Source organism: Oncorhynchus keta, chromosome 22, assembly GCF_023373465.1.
Source record: "Oncorhynchus keta strain PuntledgeMale-10-30-2019 chromosome 22, Oket_V2, whole genome shotgun sequence".
NCBI lineage: Eukaryota > Metazoa > Chordata > Actinopteri > Salmoniformes > Salmonidae > Oncorhynchus > Oncorhynchus keta.
In genome coordinates, this window is record NC_068442.1 from 943,794 (window position 1) to 962,114 (window position 18,321).

Consider the following 18,321-nt stretch of genomic DNA (forward strand, 5'->3'; position numbering starts at 1 on the left):
TGCCGTCTCTTTTGTATTTGGCATACATCTACCCATTGCCGGCTTGTCTGAGGAGGCCTCTAGTGAGGCTTGTGTTTCGGTTTATGTGGAGTGGCAGGTGCGAGTGGGTCACCAGGGCACGCATGATCTGTCCCATCGGGGAGGGAAGTAGGGGGATACCACATTTCCCCCTCAAGCTGGACACAATTTTTGTTTCTTTCTTGTTAACAGAGCTTGCTCAGCCAGTGATACACCCGTCCGGTTACCTCCTGCTGGTGTGCGGCCAAGAGACTGAGGTTGAAGTTGCCGGAGTAGGTTTAGATCACAGGCACATGTACGAGGAGGTCAGAAAGGCAGGGAGTCCGGCGCCTGTAGTGGGCATCTCGGAAGTGGTCTGGGAGGGAGTGCAGACCCAGGGTCTGGACAACAGGCTCAAGGACCTGAATTGGTTGAGCCTCCATAAGTGCTTGCCGGTACGTTCCATCACGTTCCATTTTTGGGACTGTGCCTTTGCCGGAGTAGTATGGGCTAGGGCACGGGTGTTGTTAGGTTTGGTAAGGGGCGATTTTGTATTGACGTGGGCCAGGTTAGAGAGAGGTGTAGGGAGAGCGAGAGGGACGGATAGGGACAAGTTTCTGCTCTGGCTTCTCATGAGTCTCTTTAAACGGGGGCTGTGGGAAGCAAGGCAGAACATGGTGAAGACAGGGAGAGATTGGGGGGTGGAAGGGATAGTGAGGAGGGTGGAAGGAGATTTGAGGGGGAGGATGAAGAGGGAGGAGAGGAAGTGGGGGCAGCATGTTGCTCGGGAGAGGTGGAAGGGGGGTTTAGGGCTGGGTGTCATTTAGATTTGTAAGGGGATAGATTAGGGACGGGGAGATAGGGAAAGGTATTTTGTAGGGTGACGGGGAGGGAAGATGCTCCCCTGAGGTTTTGTTTGGGGTTTATGTTTAGTTGAATTAGTTGAATTAAAATACCATTATTTGAGTATGTATGAAAATTATGAGTTGTAAAGTATGGTATTGAAGATAATAAATTATTTTTTATTAAAAAAAAAATAGGCTGTATAGGTTTTCACATTTCCGTTTGTTGTTTTTGTATTGTTTGTGTGTTTTCATTATTAAAGATGTATCGAACTAACCACGCTGCATTTTGGTCCGACTCTCCTTCAACGGAAGAAAGCCGTAACAGAGGGCTGTGAGACAGTGGTGTAAAGTACTTAAGTTGTACTTTAAAGTATTTTTACTAAAGTATTTTTACTAAAGCAGTTTTCTGGGGTAACTGTACTTTACTAATTATATTTTTTATAGCTTCTACTTTTAATTCATTATATTGCAAAGGGAAAAGAATGTACTTTTTACTCCTTACATTTTCTCTGACTCCCAAAAGTACTAGTTCCATTTTGAATGCTTAGCAGGACAGGAAAATTGTCTACTTCAAAAAAACTTTTCAAGAGAACATCCCTGGTCATCCATACTGCCTCTGATTTGGGAGACTCACTAAACACAAACGCTTAATTTGTAAATTATGTCTCTGAGTGTTGAAGTGTGCCCCTGGCTATCCGTAAATTAAAAATAAAAATAAAATCGTACCGTCTGGCTTGCTTAATGTAAGGAATTTTAAAGGATTTATACTTGTAGTTTTGGCACTTAAAGCATATTTTATAGATTACATTTACTTTTGATACTTAAGTACGTTTTAAACCAAATACTTTTAGACTTTTGCTCAAGTAATATTTTTTGTTGTTCTTTTTCCGAGAGTGGATCAGCTTTAGTGTTGCAGATTGTTGCTTCCATCAATGTAATTGCCTGCATCACTTCCAGTCCCCCATATATTTTTGGGGTAAACATTCAAGACCATTCAAAAGTGTGGGGTCACTTAGAAATGTCCTTGTTTTTGAAATTTACAAAAGTCATTTTGTCCATTAAAATAACATCAAGTTGATCAGAAATACAGTGTAGACATTGTTAATGTTGTAAATGACTATTGTAGCTGGAACAATCTGATTTAAAATACAATATCTACATAGGCGTACAGAGGCCCATTATCAGCAACCATCACTCCTGTGTTCCAATGGAATGTTGTGTTAGCTAATCCAAATGTATCATTTTAAAGGGCTAATTGATCATTAGAAAACCCTTTTGCAATTACGTTAGAACAGCTGAAAACTGTTCTAGTGATTAAAGAAGCAATAAAACTGGCTTTCTTTAGACTAGTTTTGTATCTGGAGCATCAGCATTTGTGAGTTTGATTACAGGCTCAAAATGTCAAGAAACAAAGACCTTCTGAAACTCACCAGTATATTCTTGTTCTGGGAAATGAAGGCTATTGCCATGAGATCTTGTACAAAGCTGTATACTACTCCCTTCATAGAACAGCACAAACTGGCACTAACCAGAATAGAAAGAGTGGGAGGCCCCGGTGCACAACTGAGCAAGAGGACAAGTACATTATAGTGTCTCGATTGAGAAACAGACGCTTCACAAGTCCTCAACTGGCAGCTTCATTAAATAGTACCCGTAAAACAGTGAAGAGGTGACTCTGGGATGCTGACATTCTAGGCAGGGTAATTGATAAATTCTTAAATATTTTCAAAGACGCTTGGATCATCATCATTTGGACCATATAGGTTAATAAGCCATATCTGTGTATTGTCCAATAACATATTTAAAATAATCCATCTACAGTTAAAGTCAGAAGTTTACATACACCTTAGCCAAATACATTTAAACTCAGTTTTTCACAGTTCCTGACATTTAATCCTAGTACAAAATCCCTATTTTAGGTCAGTTAGGATCACCATTTTATTTTCAGAATGTGAAATGTCAGAATAATGGTAGAGAGAATTATTTATTTAATCTTTTATTGCTTTCATCACATTCCCAATGGGTCAGAAGTTTACATACAGTCAATTAGTATTTGTTAGCATAGCCTTTAAATTGTTTAACTTGGGTCAAACGTTTCGCGTAGCCTTCCACAAGCTTCCCACAATAAGTTGGGTGAATTTTGGCCCATTCCTCTTGACAGAGCTCGTGTAACTGAGTCAGGTTTGTAGGCCTCCTTGCTAGCACACGCTTTTTCAGTTTTGCCCACAAATGTTATATGGGATTGAGGTCATGGCCATTCGAATACTTTCACTTTGTTGTCCTTAAGCCATTTTGCCACAACTTTGGAAGTATGCTTGGGGTCATTATCCATTTGGAAGACCCATTTGCGACCAAGCTTTAACTTCCTGACTGATGTCTTGAGATGTTGCTTAAATATATCCACATAATTTTCCTACCTTATGATGCCATCTATTTTGTGAAGTGCACCAGTCCCTCCTGCAGCAAAGCACTCCCACAACATGATGCTGCCACCCCCATGCTTCACAGTTGGGATGGTGTTCTTTGGCTTGCAAGCCTCCCCCTTTTACTCTAAAGATAACGATGGTCATTATGGCCAGAGGACATTTCTCCAAAAAGTACGATCTTTGTCCCCATGTGCAGTTGCAAACCCTAGCCTGGCTTTTTTTATGGCGGTTTTGGAGCAGTGGCTTCATCCTTGCTAGATAGTTTTGTACCCGTTTCCTCCAGCATCTTCACAAGGTCCTTTGCTGTTGTTCTGGGATTGATTTGCACTTCGTACCAAAGTACGTTCATCTCTAGGAGACAGAACGCGTCTCCTTCCTGAGCGGCATGACGGCTGCATGGTGATTATACTTGCGCACTATTGTTTGCACAGATGAACGTGGTACCTTCAGGCGTTTGGAAATTGCTCCCAAGGATGAACCAGACTTGTGGAGGTCTACAATTTATTTTCTGAAGTCTTGGCAGATTTCTTTTGATTTTCCCATTAATTATAAGTGAAATAATCTGTCTGTAAACAATTGTTGGAAAAATGATGTCCTAACTGACTTGCCAAAAACTATAGTTTGTTATTAAGATATTTATGGAGTCATTGAAACTCGTTTTTCAATGACTCCAACCTAAGTGTATGTAAACTTCCGATTTCAACTGTACCTTGTTCTGTTTGGACAATTTGCACATTTGGATCAAAATGACTGTTAATTAATATCAATCACCAATTCTGAGTTTCTTTGCCCATGGGAGAAATATAATTCACCACCCCAGTCCCTTTTCCATAAAACTTCATCTAAAATTGTTGAATGAGTTTCCTGTAAGCAATAGATATAATATTTATTCTCTTTTAACCAGGTAAATACTGATAGTTTTTTCTTATTATCTGCTAAGCCATTACAATTAGAACTAGCTATACTTATTTCACCACTAACCATAAATGAGATAAGTTTAAATTATATTTCTTATATATTTGTAAATGTATCATTAAAAAGTAACATGAGTGTCTATATACTGTAGCTGTACCATGATATTTGCATTGCTACTTGGTAAACCTCCAATTGGTCCCTACTATTCCACCTGCAAAACCCCCTTCTCCTCCTGAGTTGGGTTGTCATCCCAATGCCCGGCAGACCACACCCGACCCCCCGGATCCCATGGCCCTGGAGAGACCGGGACCCATCCTTCAAAAAGAACACACAGAGCCACCCACAGAACAGAAAGCAGATCAACCGCCAAATGCATTTCCATCGCCCTCACCTGGATTTGTATTATATATAGCCATTAAAAAAATATATATATATTTTATATCTATATATATATATTTTTATATATATATTATTTTTGTTTTGTTTATTTATTTTTTTTAAATCCTGTTTCTTGTTTTCCATAATTAGCTATTAATATTTGTAGTAATGTAGGCAGGTTATGCAAAGGATTTTTACCTTTCACTTGTAACGAGTGCGCTGAGTCGGGAAGCAAGTTCAGGGAGTGAGTGTTTAAAACCATAAATGAAACACAAATAATGCACTGACATGAAAGAGAGTCAATAACACCTGAGGAAAGAACCAAGGGGAGTGACAGATATAGGGAATATAATCAAGGAAGTGATAGAGTTCAGGTGCGTGAGATGATGGTGACAGGTGCCTGGGATAATCAGCAACCTAATGATCTAGAGGCCAGAGAGTGAGTATACGTGACATCACCAGTCTCTCCATTACAAAAATTACATTATGGCCAGCAATTATTATTTTTGCAAACAATTTTTGTGATTCATCCTATATTTTCCCTAACATATTTTACACCCTCGCAACAGTTGCGGGAGACACGCGCATGCGCGCACACACAACCCCTTTCCCCCACAACAACCATAGACTCCGAATCTCAATTGTTGTGCACCATCCCAGAGCCCAACTCAAGAAAGGTCTTGATTTACCAGTGCCTATACAGTTGCAGCTGTATGAGAAGGCCTGCAAAACTGAGCAAAAAAATTGTCAGAAATGGGGAGATTTGATTAACCGAGATGATGGAGGTCAGATATACCCCCTTCCCCTGAAGCACCCACAACATGGTCCCCCATATTGACCAAGCATCTCCATGCAGTCAGACCTTTATTTTTGTGCCACCAGGGCCACAATAATATGCACCCTCTCTGAATGTCAGAGTGTGACCCCCTCCCCATGAGTTACTGCAGCTAGTGTTGCACGGCCACTGTCTGGGTGGGGGCACCCCACCGGAATCAACGTCACACAAAAGTTTCTTCCAGTCTGTGGTGAGTAATCGCTGTTCTCATGTCCAAATGTTTTTTCGTCTCGGGGGAACTCGGGTAACCTCAGATTCTCTCGGGAACGTATATGCTGGGGAGTTCCGGGATTCCTCAGAGGTGAGGTGGGACCGGGCGAGCGAGTGGGACCGGAATCAGACCTCCTCTCCCTCCTACGTTCCCGTAGCCATCCAATGATCCGTATGATCCATAGGCAACGTCTTTAACCTCCTCCGTTAATCCATCAAGGAACGTGTTGAACAGGGCTCCGGGTTCCAGGCACTCTCAGCTGCCAACTTGTGAAAATCCACCGCATAGTCTACCACAACACTGGAGACCTGGTGTAGTTGGAGCAGCTTACAAGGTGCCTCTCTCCCGGACAACGGAGAATCAAACACTTTACGTACCTCCGCCACAAATTCCTCCAGACTGAGGCAAACGGTGGATTGTTGCTCCCACAATGCAGTAGCCCAGGCGTGAGCCCTCCCAGACATAAGCATTATCAAGTACGCTATCCTCGAGCGATCCAAAGGAAATGAAGAGGGCTGCAGCTCAAAGACGAGAGAAACGCCCAGGATTCTGGAAATGCCGGCAGGATTCTGGATCTCCAGCGTAGCGCTCCCGAAGGAGACAGCTGGGTTCTCGGGAAGCCGGGGAAGATTGGGGAGAGGCGCCGCTGGTAGTGGGGTAACTGACAGTCTGGAGGGTTACTGTAACATTTTCCGCCAAGATAGAGCTGCCAAAGGGGGCATAGTTGCAATCTACTGCAGAGATAGCCTGCAGAGTTCTGTCTTACTATCCAGGTCTGTACCAAAACAATTTGAGCTTCTACTTTTAAAAATCCACCTTTCCAGAAACAAGTCTCTCACTGTTGCCGCTTGCTATAGACCACCCTCTGTCCCTAGCTGTGCCCTGGACACCATGTGTGAATTGATTGCCCCCATCTATCTTCAGAGCTCATGCTGCAAGGTGACCTAAACTGGGACATACTTAACACCCCGGCCGTCCAACAATCTAAGACTAAGATTGATGCCCTCAATCTCAAACAAATTATCAATGAAACTACCAGGTACAACCCAAATCCATAAATACGGGCACCCACATCCTAACCAACTTGCCCTCTAAATACACCACTGCTGTTTTCAACCAAGATTTCAGCGATCACTGCCTCATTGACTGCATCCATTTTGGTCGTGATTTGGTCCTGCAGTACATACCTACACGTACGCTACGGTCACAAGACGCAGGCCTCCTAATTGTCCCTAGAATTTCTAAGTAAACAGCTGGAGGCAAGGCCTTCTCCTATAGAGCTCAATTTTTATGGAATGGTCTGCCTACCCATGTGAGAGACGCAGACTCGGTCTCATCCTTTAAGTCTTTACTGAAGACTCATCTCTTCAGTGGATCATATGATTGAGTGCAGTCTGGCCCAGGAGTGTGAAGGTGAACAGAAAGGCTCTGGAGCAACGAACCGCCCTTGCTGTCTCTGCCTGGCCGGTTCCCCTCCTTCCAATGGGATTCTCTGCCTCTAACCCTATTACAGGGGCTGAGTCACTGGCTTACTGGTGCTCTTTCATGCCGTCCCTGGGGGGGTGCGTCACTTGAGTGGGTTGAGTCACTGATGTGATCTTCCTGTCTGGGTTGGCGCCCCACCCCCCTTGGGTTGTGCCGTGTTGGAGATCTTTGTGGGCTATACTTGGCCATGTCTCAGGATGGTAAGTTGGTGGTTGAAGATATCCCTCTAGTGGTGTGGGGGCTGTGCTTTGGCAAAGTGGGTGGGGTTATATCCTTCCTGTTTGGCCCTGTCCGGGGGTGTCATCGGATGGGGCCACAGTGTCTCCTGACCCCTCCTGTCTCAGCCTCCAGTATTTATGCTGCAGTAGTTTGTGTCGGGGGGATAGGGTCAGTTTGTTAGATCTGGAGTACTTCTCCTGTCTTATCCGGTGTCCTGTGTGAATTTAAGTGTGCTCTCTCTAATTCTCTCTTTCTCTCTTTCTTTCTCTCTCTCGGATGACCTGAGCCCTAGGACCATGCCTCAGGACTACCTGACATGATGACTCCTTGCTATCCCCAGTCCACCTGGCCGTGCTGCTGCTCCAGTTTCAACAGTTCTGCCTTATTATTATTTGACCATGCTGGTCATTTATGAACATTTGAACATCTTGGCCATGTTCTGTTATAATCTCCACCCGGCACAGCCAGAAGAGGACTGGCCACCCCACATGGCCTGGTTCCTCTAGGTTTCTTCCTAGGTTTTGGCCTTTCTAGGGAGTTTTTCCTAGCCACCGTGCTTCAACACCTGCATTGCTTGCTGTTTGGGGTTTTATGCTGGGTTTCTGTACAGCACTTTGAGATATCAGCTGATGTATGAAGGGCTATATAAATAAATGTAATTTGATTTTGATTTGATTTGATCCGCAATGGGTCCACGGTCAAACGACCACCCCTCATCACTGTCAAACTCTCCCTAAAACACTTCAGCGAGCAGGCCTTTCTAATAGACCTGGACCGGGTATCCTGGAATGATATTGACCTCATCCCGTCAGTAGAGGATGCCTGGTTATTCTTTAAAAGTGCCTTCCTCGCCATATTAAATAAGCATGCTCCATTCATGAACTGTAGAACCAGGAACAGATATAGCCCTTGGTTCACTCCAGACCGGAATGCCCTTGACCAGCACAAAAACATAATGTGGCTTTCTGTATCAGCATTGAATAGCCCCCATGATATGCAACTATTCGGGGAAGTTAGGAACCAATATACACAGGCAGTTAGGAAAGCTAAGGCTAGCTTTTTCAAACAGAAATTTGCATCCTGTAGCACAAATTCAAAAAAGTTTTGGGACACTCTAAAGTCCATGTAGAATAAGAGCACCTCCTCCCAGCTGCCCACTGCACTGAGGCTAGGAAACACTGTCACCACTGATAAATCCACAATAATTGAACATTTCAATAAGCATTTTTCTATGGCTGGCCATGCTTTCCACCTGGCAACCCCTACCCCGATCAACAATCAGCAACTCGCCCAAGCCTCCCCCATTTCTCCTTCACCCAAATCCAGACAGCTGATGTTCTGAAAGAGCTGCAAAATCTGGACCCCTACAAATCAGCTGGGCTAGACAATCTGGACCCTCTCTTTCTAAAAGTATCTGCGGAAATTGTAGCACCCCCTATTACTAGCCTGTTCAACCTCTCTTTCGTATCGTCTGAGATTCCCAAAAATTGGAACGCTGCCGCGATCCTCCCCCTCTTCAAAGGTGGAGACACTCTAGACCCAAACTGCTACAGACCTATATCTATCTTATCCTGCCTTTCTAAGGTCTTCAAAAGCCAAGTTAACAAACAGATTACCGACCATTTCGAATCCTACCGTACCTTCTCCGCTATTCAATCTGGTTTCAGAGCTGGTCATGGGTGCACCTCAACCACGCTCAAGGTCCTAAACGATATCATAACCGCCATTGATAAGAGACATTACTGTGCAGCCGTATTCATCGACCAGGCCAAGGCTTTCAACCTCTGTCAATCACCACATTCTTATCGGCAGACAAAACAGCCTTGGTTTCTCAAAAGACTACCTCGCCTGGTTCACCAACCACTTATAAAGTTCAGTGTGTCAAATCAGAGGGCCTGTTGTCTGGACCTCTGGCAGTCTCTATAGGGGTGCCACAGGGTTACAATCTTGGGCCAACTCTCTTCTCTGTATACATCAATGACGTTGCTCTTGCTGCTGGTGATTCTCTGATCCACCTCTACGTAGACGACAACATTCTGTATACTTCTGGCCATTCTTTGGACACTGTGTTATGTGGACAACTACAAATACCTAGGTGTATGGTTAGACTCTAAACTCTCCTTCCAGACTCACATTAAGCATCTCCAACCCAAAATTAAATCTAGAATCTGCTTCCTATTTTGCAACAAAGCATCCTTCACTCATGCTGCCAAACATACCCTTGTAAAACTGACCATCCTACCGATCCTCGACTTCGGCGATGTCATTTACAAAATAGCCTCCAACACTCTACTCAACAAATTGGATGCAGTCTATCACGGTGCCATCCGTTTTGTCACCAAAGCCCCATATACTACAATCCTTGCGACCTATATGGTCTCGTTGGCTGGCCCTTGCTTCATACTCGTCGCCAAACCCACTGGCTCCAGGTCATCTACAAGTCTCTGCTAGGTAAAGTCCCGCCTTATCTCAGCTCACTGGTCACCAAAGCAGCACCCACTCGTAGCACGCACTCAAGCAGGTAAAACTCACTGGTCACCCGCAAAGCCAATTCCTCCTTTGGCTGCCTTTCCTTCAAGTTTCGCTCCACAGGTGGCGAATCGCATCTCTGCATGTCTGGCAGACATATCAGTGTGGATGACGGATCACCACCTCAAGCTGAACCTCGGCAAGACGGAGCTGCTCTTCCTCCCGGGGAAGGACTGCCCGTTCCATGATCTCGCCATCACGGTTGACAACTCCATTGTGTCCTCCTCCCAGAGCGCTAAGAACCTTGGCGTGATCCTGGACAACACCCTGTCGTTCTCAACTAACATCAAGGCGGTGGCCCGTTCCTGTAGGTTCATGCTCTGCAACATCCGCAGAGTACGACCCTGCCTCACACAGGAAGCGGCGCAGGTCCTAATCCAGGCACTTGTCATCTCCCGTCTGGATTACTGCAACTCGCTGTTGGCTGGGCTACCTGCCTGTGCCATTAAACCCCTACAACTCATCCAGAACGCCGCAGCCCGTCTGGTGTTCAACCTTCCCAAGTTCTCTCACGTCACCCCGCTCCTCCGCTCTCTCCACTGGCTCCAGTTCTCTGCTGCCTGTGACTGGAACGAATTGCAAAAATCTCTGAAGCTGGAGACTCACATCTCCCTCACTAGCTTTAAGCACCAGCTGTCAGAGCAGCTTACAGATCACTGCACCTGTACATAGCCCATCTGTAAACAGCCCATCTATCTACCTACCTCATCCCCATTCTGGTATTTATTTTTCTTGCTCCTTTGCACCCCAGTATCTCTACTTGCACATTCACCTTATGAACATCAATCACTCCAGTGTTTAATTGGTATATTGTAATTACTTCGACCACCGTGGCCGATTTATTGCCTTACCTCCCTTATCTTACCTCATTTTCACACACTGTATATAGATTTTTTTCTACTGTATTATTGACTGTATGTTTGTTTATTCCATGTGTAACTCTGTGTTGTTGTATGTGTCAAACTGCTTTATTCTTGGCCAGGTCACAGTTGTAAATGAGAACTTGTTCTCAACTAGCCTACCTGGTTAAATAAAGGTGAAATGAAAAAAGTAAAAAATAAATAAAAAAGGTCTGGAATTCTTCCATAAGACCTTGAAGTAATTCCTTGTGTCATCCAATGGTGGTTCCTTTGGAGGAGATGGCGTTGCGGAGCTGGTCCAGGTCTGCTGGCTCAGTCATGGCCAGTTTGTACTATCAGACCTCAGGATAAGATCCAGATTCAGACAGTTCAAATAACAGATGTTTCCTAACAAAACAGGGGGAAGGCAGACGACAGGTCAAGGGTAGGCCGAGGTCGGTAATCCAGGGCAGAGTCAGAAAGGTACAGAACGGCAGGTAGTTTCAGGGTCAGGGCAGGCCAAGGTCAGTAATCCAGGGCAACGTCAGACAGGTACAGAACGGCAGGCAGGGTCAGGGCAGGCAGAGTGGTCAACAACTGGAAAAACAAGGGCAAGAGAGAAGCAGGACTATGGGAACCCACGCTGGTATGCTTGACGAGACATAACAAACTGGCAACAGACAAACAGAAAATACAGGTATAAATACACAGGGGATCATGGAGAAAATGAGCGACACCTGGAGGGGGGTGGAAACAAGCACAAAACAGGTGAAACAGATCAGGGTGTGACACCCACCCCCATGAAGGTGTTTTAAATGCCAAAGAATGGGACATGTACCTGCTCAGTGAAAAAGAAAGAGAAGATGTGCCAAGTATGGAGGGGAACATGATTATGGTGGCTGTGGGAAAAATGTCATGGCTAACTGTCGTAATTATGGGGGGAACACGGTGTAGGGTTTGGTGGACGCAAGGTGCAAAAAGAGGTTAGAGCGGCCCAAAGATATAAAGTCACTCGTAAAGTCTCTTATGCAGAAGCTGCAAAGCAGATTGGTGGAACTATTAGGCAGAATGATGGCGATAATAGGGACAGTTCTGGAATGAGGGGACCTACTGTAAGAAATGTTGCTTATGTTGGTCCAGACACGGATAACAGACCTGTTCAGAAATCTTGCTCTCACAAATGTGTCGTGCCAAAGGAAACCTTGATAGTTAATCAGATTGACTTCCTAATAATACTAATGATGGAATGTCTCAGTATGATGATAACTAGAGTTGTGGTTTTTGTCATCCTTCAGTGGAGTGCCAGAAGCTTTATTGCTAACGGTCAGGAGTTTAAGAAATATGTAATTGATTTAGAGATCAAACCTGATGAGGTATGTTTTCAAGAAACATGGCTTAGACCACATCTTGATTGTATTATTCCTGGTTATTGTTCAATCAGATATGATAGATCAACTGGGCAAGGTGGTGGTGGTTGTGCTACGTTCATAAGGGAAGGTCTTGTATATCGTAATATACCTGTCCCATCTGAATACAAATGTGTGATGGTGGAAATCTAGTGCAGGAAGTAATATTACGTTTCTACATTTATACAAGCCTTGTCATCAACTATCTGTAGGGTATTTGATGAAATATCAAGAGAATTGGGCTCTGGAGAGATATGGTGCGGCAACTTTAATGCCCATAATAGTGGGGAAGCGCACATACAGATGCTAATGGAACAAGAGCATTAGTATGTCTTAACGATGGATGTGGTACAAGAGTTGATGGTGTTAGAGGGGTTATATCCTGCCTGGACCTCACACTGACTTCTTACTCTAGAATGTGCTGCTTCTGTGACCTCGCTGATTTGCCAGTGAGTGAAGTGGGTGAGAAAAGGAAGGTGGTTCTTTGGTGGACTGAAGAGTGCACTGCGGCTATTCGAGAAAGAAATAGGGCTTACAGAGTGTTGCGTAGGAATATGACTCATGAGAATCTAGTTGATTTTCAAAGGAAGAGAGCTTCAGTACACATAGGGTCATTAAGTCTGTCAAGAGAAATGCATGGAGACAGTTATTCTCTGCAATAGGCAGGGATACTGAGCTTGGGGATGTATGGTGTATGTTGAAGAAGATGACTGGAGGAAGCAAGTCCACTCGAATTCCAGTTTTGGTTGTGGGTAAAACAATGTCCGTAACTGATAAATAAAAATATGACTTCTTGGGGAAGACATTTGATAGGGTACATAGTGGGGTAATTTTGGATGAAGTACAGTGCATTCGGAAAGTATTCAGACCCTTTGACTTTTATCACATTTTGTTATGTTACAGCCTTGTTTTAAAAGAAATTAAATAGACCCCCCCCCTCCCATCAATCTACACACAATACCCCATAATGACCAAGCAAAAACTGTTTTTTAGAAATGTTTGCGCATTTATATATCTTTTTTTTTTATATCAAATTTACATAATTATTCAGACCCTTTACTCAGTACTTTGTTGAAGCACCTTTGGCAGCGATTACAACCTCGATACTTCTTGGGTATGACGCTATAAGCTTGGCATAGCTGTATTTGGGGAGTTTCTCCCATTCTTCTCTGCAGATCCTCTCCAGCTCCGTCAGGTTGGATGGGGAATATCGCTGCACAGCTATTTTTATGTCTCTACAGAGATGTTTGATCGGGTTCAAGTTCGGGCTCTGGTTGGGTCACTCAAGGACATTCAGACTCACGCAGACTCACCTGGACTCCATCACCTCCCTGATTACCTTCCCTATTTCCTATTCCCTATTACCTCCCCAGGCGTTATTGTTTCTGTTACAGTGTCTTGTCTGTGCGTTTGTTTGTGTTTCTTGTTTTTTATTATGTTGCATTTATTTATTAAAACACTCAGTCCATGAACTCACAGCGCACATCGTTACACATACGTGATATGTGTTTAGTAGGCTGTGGATATACAGCCCCAAGTCATGATCAGTTGTGCTATGTAATGTTTAAGCATCTACCTGATGAGGTCAAACATGTTAAATAAGAGTTGGAGTGAGGGGGTTATACCTTCTGGATGGAAATGTGCAGTAATATTATATTTTGCAAAGCCTGGTAAAGGACCTTCATGTGCTAATATTTACATACCAATAGCACTGACCTCTAACTTGTGTAAACTGATGGAAAAGTTCATAGTCAACAGACTACCTTATTTCCTGGAACATAGAGGTTTATTGAGTCATTGATTGATTTATTGATGCATTAGTAATGGTGAGCAATGAAGGAGAACAAAATCTGGCCATGAAAGAATGAATGGCTATTGTCTTTTTTGACATTGAAAAGGCATATGACACTATGTGGAGAGAAGGCCTCCTGATTAAGATGGAAAATACTTGGTATTGGTGGGAGATTATATAACTGGGTTTTGGCCTAATTGAATCACTCTTTTTATATGAAGTCTATGGGAGTTGACAATGGTATTCCTGAAGGCAGTGCTGTCAGTCCAATTTTGTTCAACATTATGATTAATGATGTGTTTTCGAATGTAGATCCCTATATGCTTATGATGGAGCTATTTGGAAGAGGAGAAGGACTGTCTCTCATGTGACCAAATCTATTCAACAATCTATAGTGGATGTTGAAAGGTGGTGGATTAACTGGGGTTGTCAATTGCCAGTGGCAAATTCTTGCTATGTGTTCTTCTCTAAGAACAAAGTTGCTGATAATATATTGTTTTTTAATATGTTGTTTCTGTATGGACAGCCTATGGGGAGGGTTTCAGGATGACAATTGATTACGGGTGTATAGTTTATAGAAATGCGGCGAAGATTTGGCTTCAGAAGCTGGACAGAATCCAGTATATAGCTTTAAGGATAATTTAAATCAACATCTGTATGTGCCTTACTAATGGAGGTTAAAAAAAGTGGCCCTTCTGCGGTGACAGGGGATGTTCCTCCATGGTTACTCCCAGATATTGTTGTTGATCTAAACTTGATAGAGAAAAGGAAAGATTGGTCAGAAGTCTTTTATATAGGGAAACTGGTTGACAATTACATTGGTAGAAGTTTCTATGCATTTTTACCGCTTTTCACAGATTGATCCAAGGACCAGATAGTGGGCGCACAGTAGCAGGCGTTTACATTCCTGAATTTGATGTGCAGATATATGGAAGACTAATAGATGAACTGTCAGTATACTCAGTTGAACTGTTGGCGATAGTATTTGCCCTCCAGTGGGTGGACGGCACAAAGCCCATTCAGGTGTGGAAGGCCATGAAATTGTGGACCAATTGTAGACTAAAATGGCGCCGAAAGAAATGGCATTATGTGTTTTTTTCCGCCTTATTTGTAACTTATTTTGTTCATAATGTCTCTGCAACCGTATCTTATGGCAAAAAAATAGCAGCGATCACTCACCTTGGATTAAACAAAGATCTTTTCTTCAACAAGCAGGAGGCACAGGACAGGGCCAACATCCAGGTTATTTGCAAGAGGAAGAAATGCAGGTGGGATGACTCATGAGGACCCGCAGAAGGCGAGTGGGAAAGCTGCCGTTATCATCAATATTACTGACCAACGTGCAATCATTGGAAAATAAATTAGACGAGGTACGATCACGAATATCCTACAACGGGACATCAAAAATTGTAATATCCTATGTTTCACGGAATCGTGGCTGAATGATGACATGGATACTCACCGGCAAGACAGAACAGTAAGACGAGGGAGGGCAGTCTGTGCATATTAGTAAACAACAGCTGTTGCACGGAATCTAAGGATGTCTCTAGATTTTGCTCGCCTGAAGTAGAGTATGTTGTGATACATTGCAGTTCACACGACTTGACTAGAGAGTTCTCAGCTATACTTTTCGTGGATGTTTATTTACCACCACAGACAGATGTTGGCACTAAGACTGCACTCAGTCAGCTGTATAAGGAAATAGGCAAACAGGAAACCACTCACCCAGAGGCGGAGCTCTTAGTGGCCGGAGACTTTAATGCAGGGAAACTTAAATAAGTTCTACCAAATTTCTATCAACATGTTAAATGTGCAACCAGAGGGGAAAACAATTCTAGATCACCTGTACTCCACACACAGAGACGCGTGCAAAGCTCTCCCTCGCCCTCCATTTGGTAAATCTGACCACAACTCTATCCTCCAGATTCCAGCCATAAAGCAAAAACTAAGCACGAAGCACCAGTGATACGGTCTATAAAAAAGTGGTCAGATGAAGCAGATGCTAAACTACAGGACTGTTTTACTATCACAGACTGGAAAATGTTCCAGTCTGTGATATGCAATGGCATTGAGGAGTATACCACATCAGTCACCGGCTTTATCAATAAGTGCACTAAGGACGTTGTCCCCACAGTGACTGTACGTACATACCCAAACCAGAAGCCATGGACTACAGGCAACATTCGCACTGAGCTAAAGGGTAGAGCTGCCGCATTCAAGGTGCGGGACTCTAACCTGGAAGCTTACAAGAAATCCTGCTATGCCATGTGACGAACCATCAAACAGGCAAAGCGTCAATACAGGGCTAAGATTGAATCATACTACACCGGCTTTGACGCTCGTCTTATGTGGCAGGGCTTGCAAACTATTACAGACCCAAACCTACCAGACGAGCTAAATCACTTCTATGCTCGCTTCGAGGCAAGCAACACTGAGGCGTGCATGAGAGCATCAGCTGTTCCGGATGGCGTGTGATCACAAGGCTGCGGGGCCAGACAGATTATCAGGATGTGTGCTGCAGGCATGTGCTGACCAACTGGCAGGTGTCTTCACTGACATTTTCAACATGTCCCTGATTGAGTCTGTAATAACAACATGTTTCAAGCAGACCACCATAGTCCCTATGCCCAAGAACACAAAGGCAACCTGCCTAAATGACTACAGACCTGTAGCACTCACGTCTGTAGCCATGAAGTGTTTTGAAAGGCTGGTAATGGCTCACATCAACACCATTATCCCAGAAATCCTAGACCCACTCCAATTTGAATACTTCCCAAACAGATCCACAGATGATGCCATCTCTATTGCACTCCACACTGCCCTTTCCCACCTGGACAAAAGGAACACTTATGTGACAATGCTATTCATTGACTACAGCTCAGCGTTCAAGGCCCTAAAAATTGTCAAAGCCCCCAGCCACCCCAGTCATAGACTGTTCTTTCTACATGGAAAGCGGTACCGGAGTGCCAAGTCTCGGACAAAAAGGCTTCAAAAGTTTTTAGCCCCAAGCCATAAGACTCCTGGACAGGTAACCAAATGGCTACCCGGACTATTTCCATTCTGTGCCACCCCCCAACCCCTCTACGCTGCTGCTACTCTCTATTTATCATATATGCATAGTCACTTTAACTATACCCTCATGTACATATTACCTCAGTTGACCCGACCAACCAGTGCTACCGCACATTGGCTAACCGGGTTATCTGCATTGTGTCCCGCCACCCACCACCCCCTCTTTTACGCTACTGCTACACTCTGTTCATCATATATGCATATTCACTTTAACCATATCTACATGTACATACTACCTCATTCAGCCTGACTAACTGGTGTCTGTATGTAGCCTCGCTACTTTTATAGCCTTCGCTACTGTATATAGACGCACTACTGTTTTCACTGTCTTTTTACTGTTGTTTTTATTTCTTTACTTTCCTATTGTTCACCTAATACCTTTTTTGCACTATTGGGTAGAGCCTGTAAGTAAGCATTTCAGTGTAATGTTGTAATCGTCGCACGTGACAAATAAACTTTGATTTGATTTGAGATAGCCAAAAGAGCTTTGAAATTAAGACATCATTGATATTCATGTTCCACTGGGTTGAGGTGAGGCCAAATATAAGATCAGAAACATTTTGATAGATGTGTAGCAGAAAATATGTGTTTATTTGCCCTCCAAAGAAAGGTCGGTGTACCAAGATTCAAAGATTAGGAAGAGGTGTTTGTAGATCGATTGTGCCTAGGACATTGTACATTGAACTTGTCATTTCATCTGGTTGGCAAGCATGTGAATGGTTGGTGTCTGGAGTGTTGTTTTTATTTTTTTAAGTATGTTAAAGAGAGGGAACGATTGAAGTGTAGGTCATTGAGGTTGGAAGGCTTTTGAAGGGATTTTGGGGATGGGGGAGGATATTTTAAAAGTTAGTAGGGCTCTTTATTTTCTCAGAAGTATTGAGTTAGGTAAGAGGATTTAGAATTGTGGGGCTAATGTTGTAAACCTTGATTAACCACACACTCCAGAACAGTAGGTAGCGGCATGCACCTTAAATGTTTGTTTACGGGCCACCATTATATCATAGAAGAAGAAGACTGGCAGGGTGTGAGTGAAGAAAAACAATGTGCAGCACCACCACCATTACTCACCGTACCGGGTAAAGTAACTGTTTTGTGGCAACAACAAAGGAAGTTTAAGTAAAAAGCATGTGAAGGTCAATAGAACGGACACACTGCCAGAACATGAGCAACTTTAACCTCTTGATCTTAGCCATCCCGGATCCGGGATCGTGACTACACCCTCAGGCTCATTACCATAACGCAACGTTAACGATTTCTAAAAATCGCAAATGAAATGAAATAAATATGCCTGCTCTCAAGCTTAGCCTTTTCTTAACAACACTGTCATCTCAGATTTTCAAAATATGCTTTTGAACCATAGAAAATCAATCAT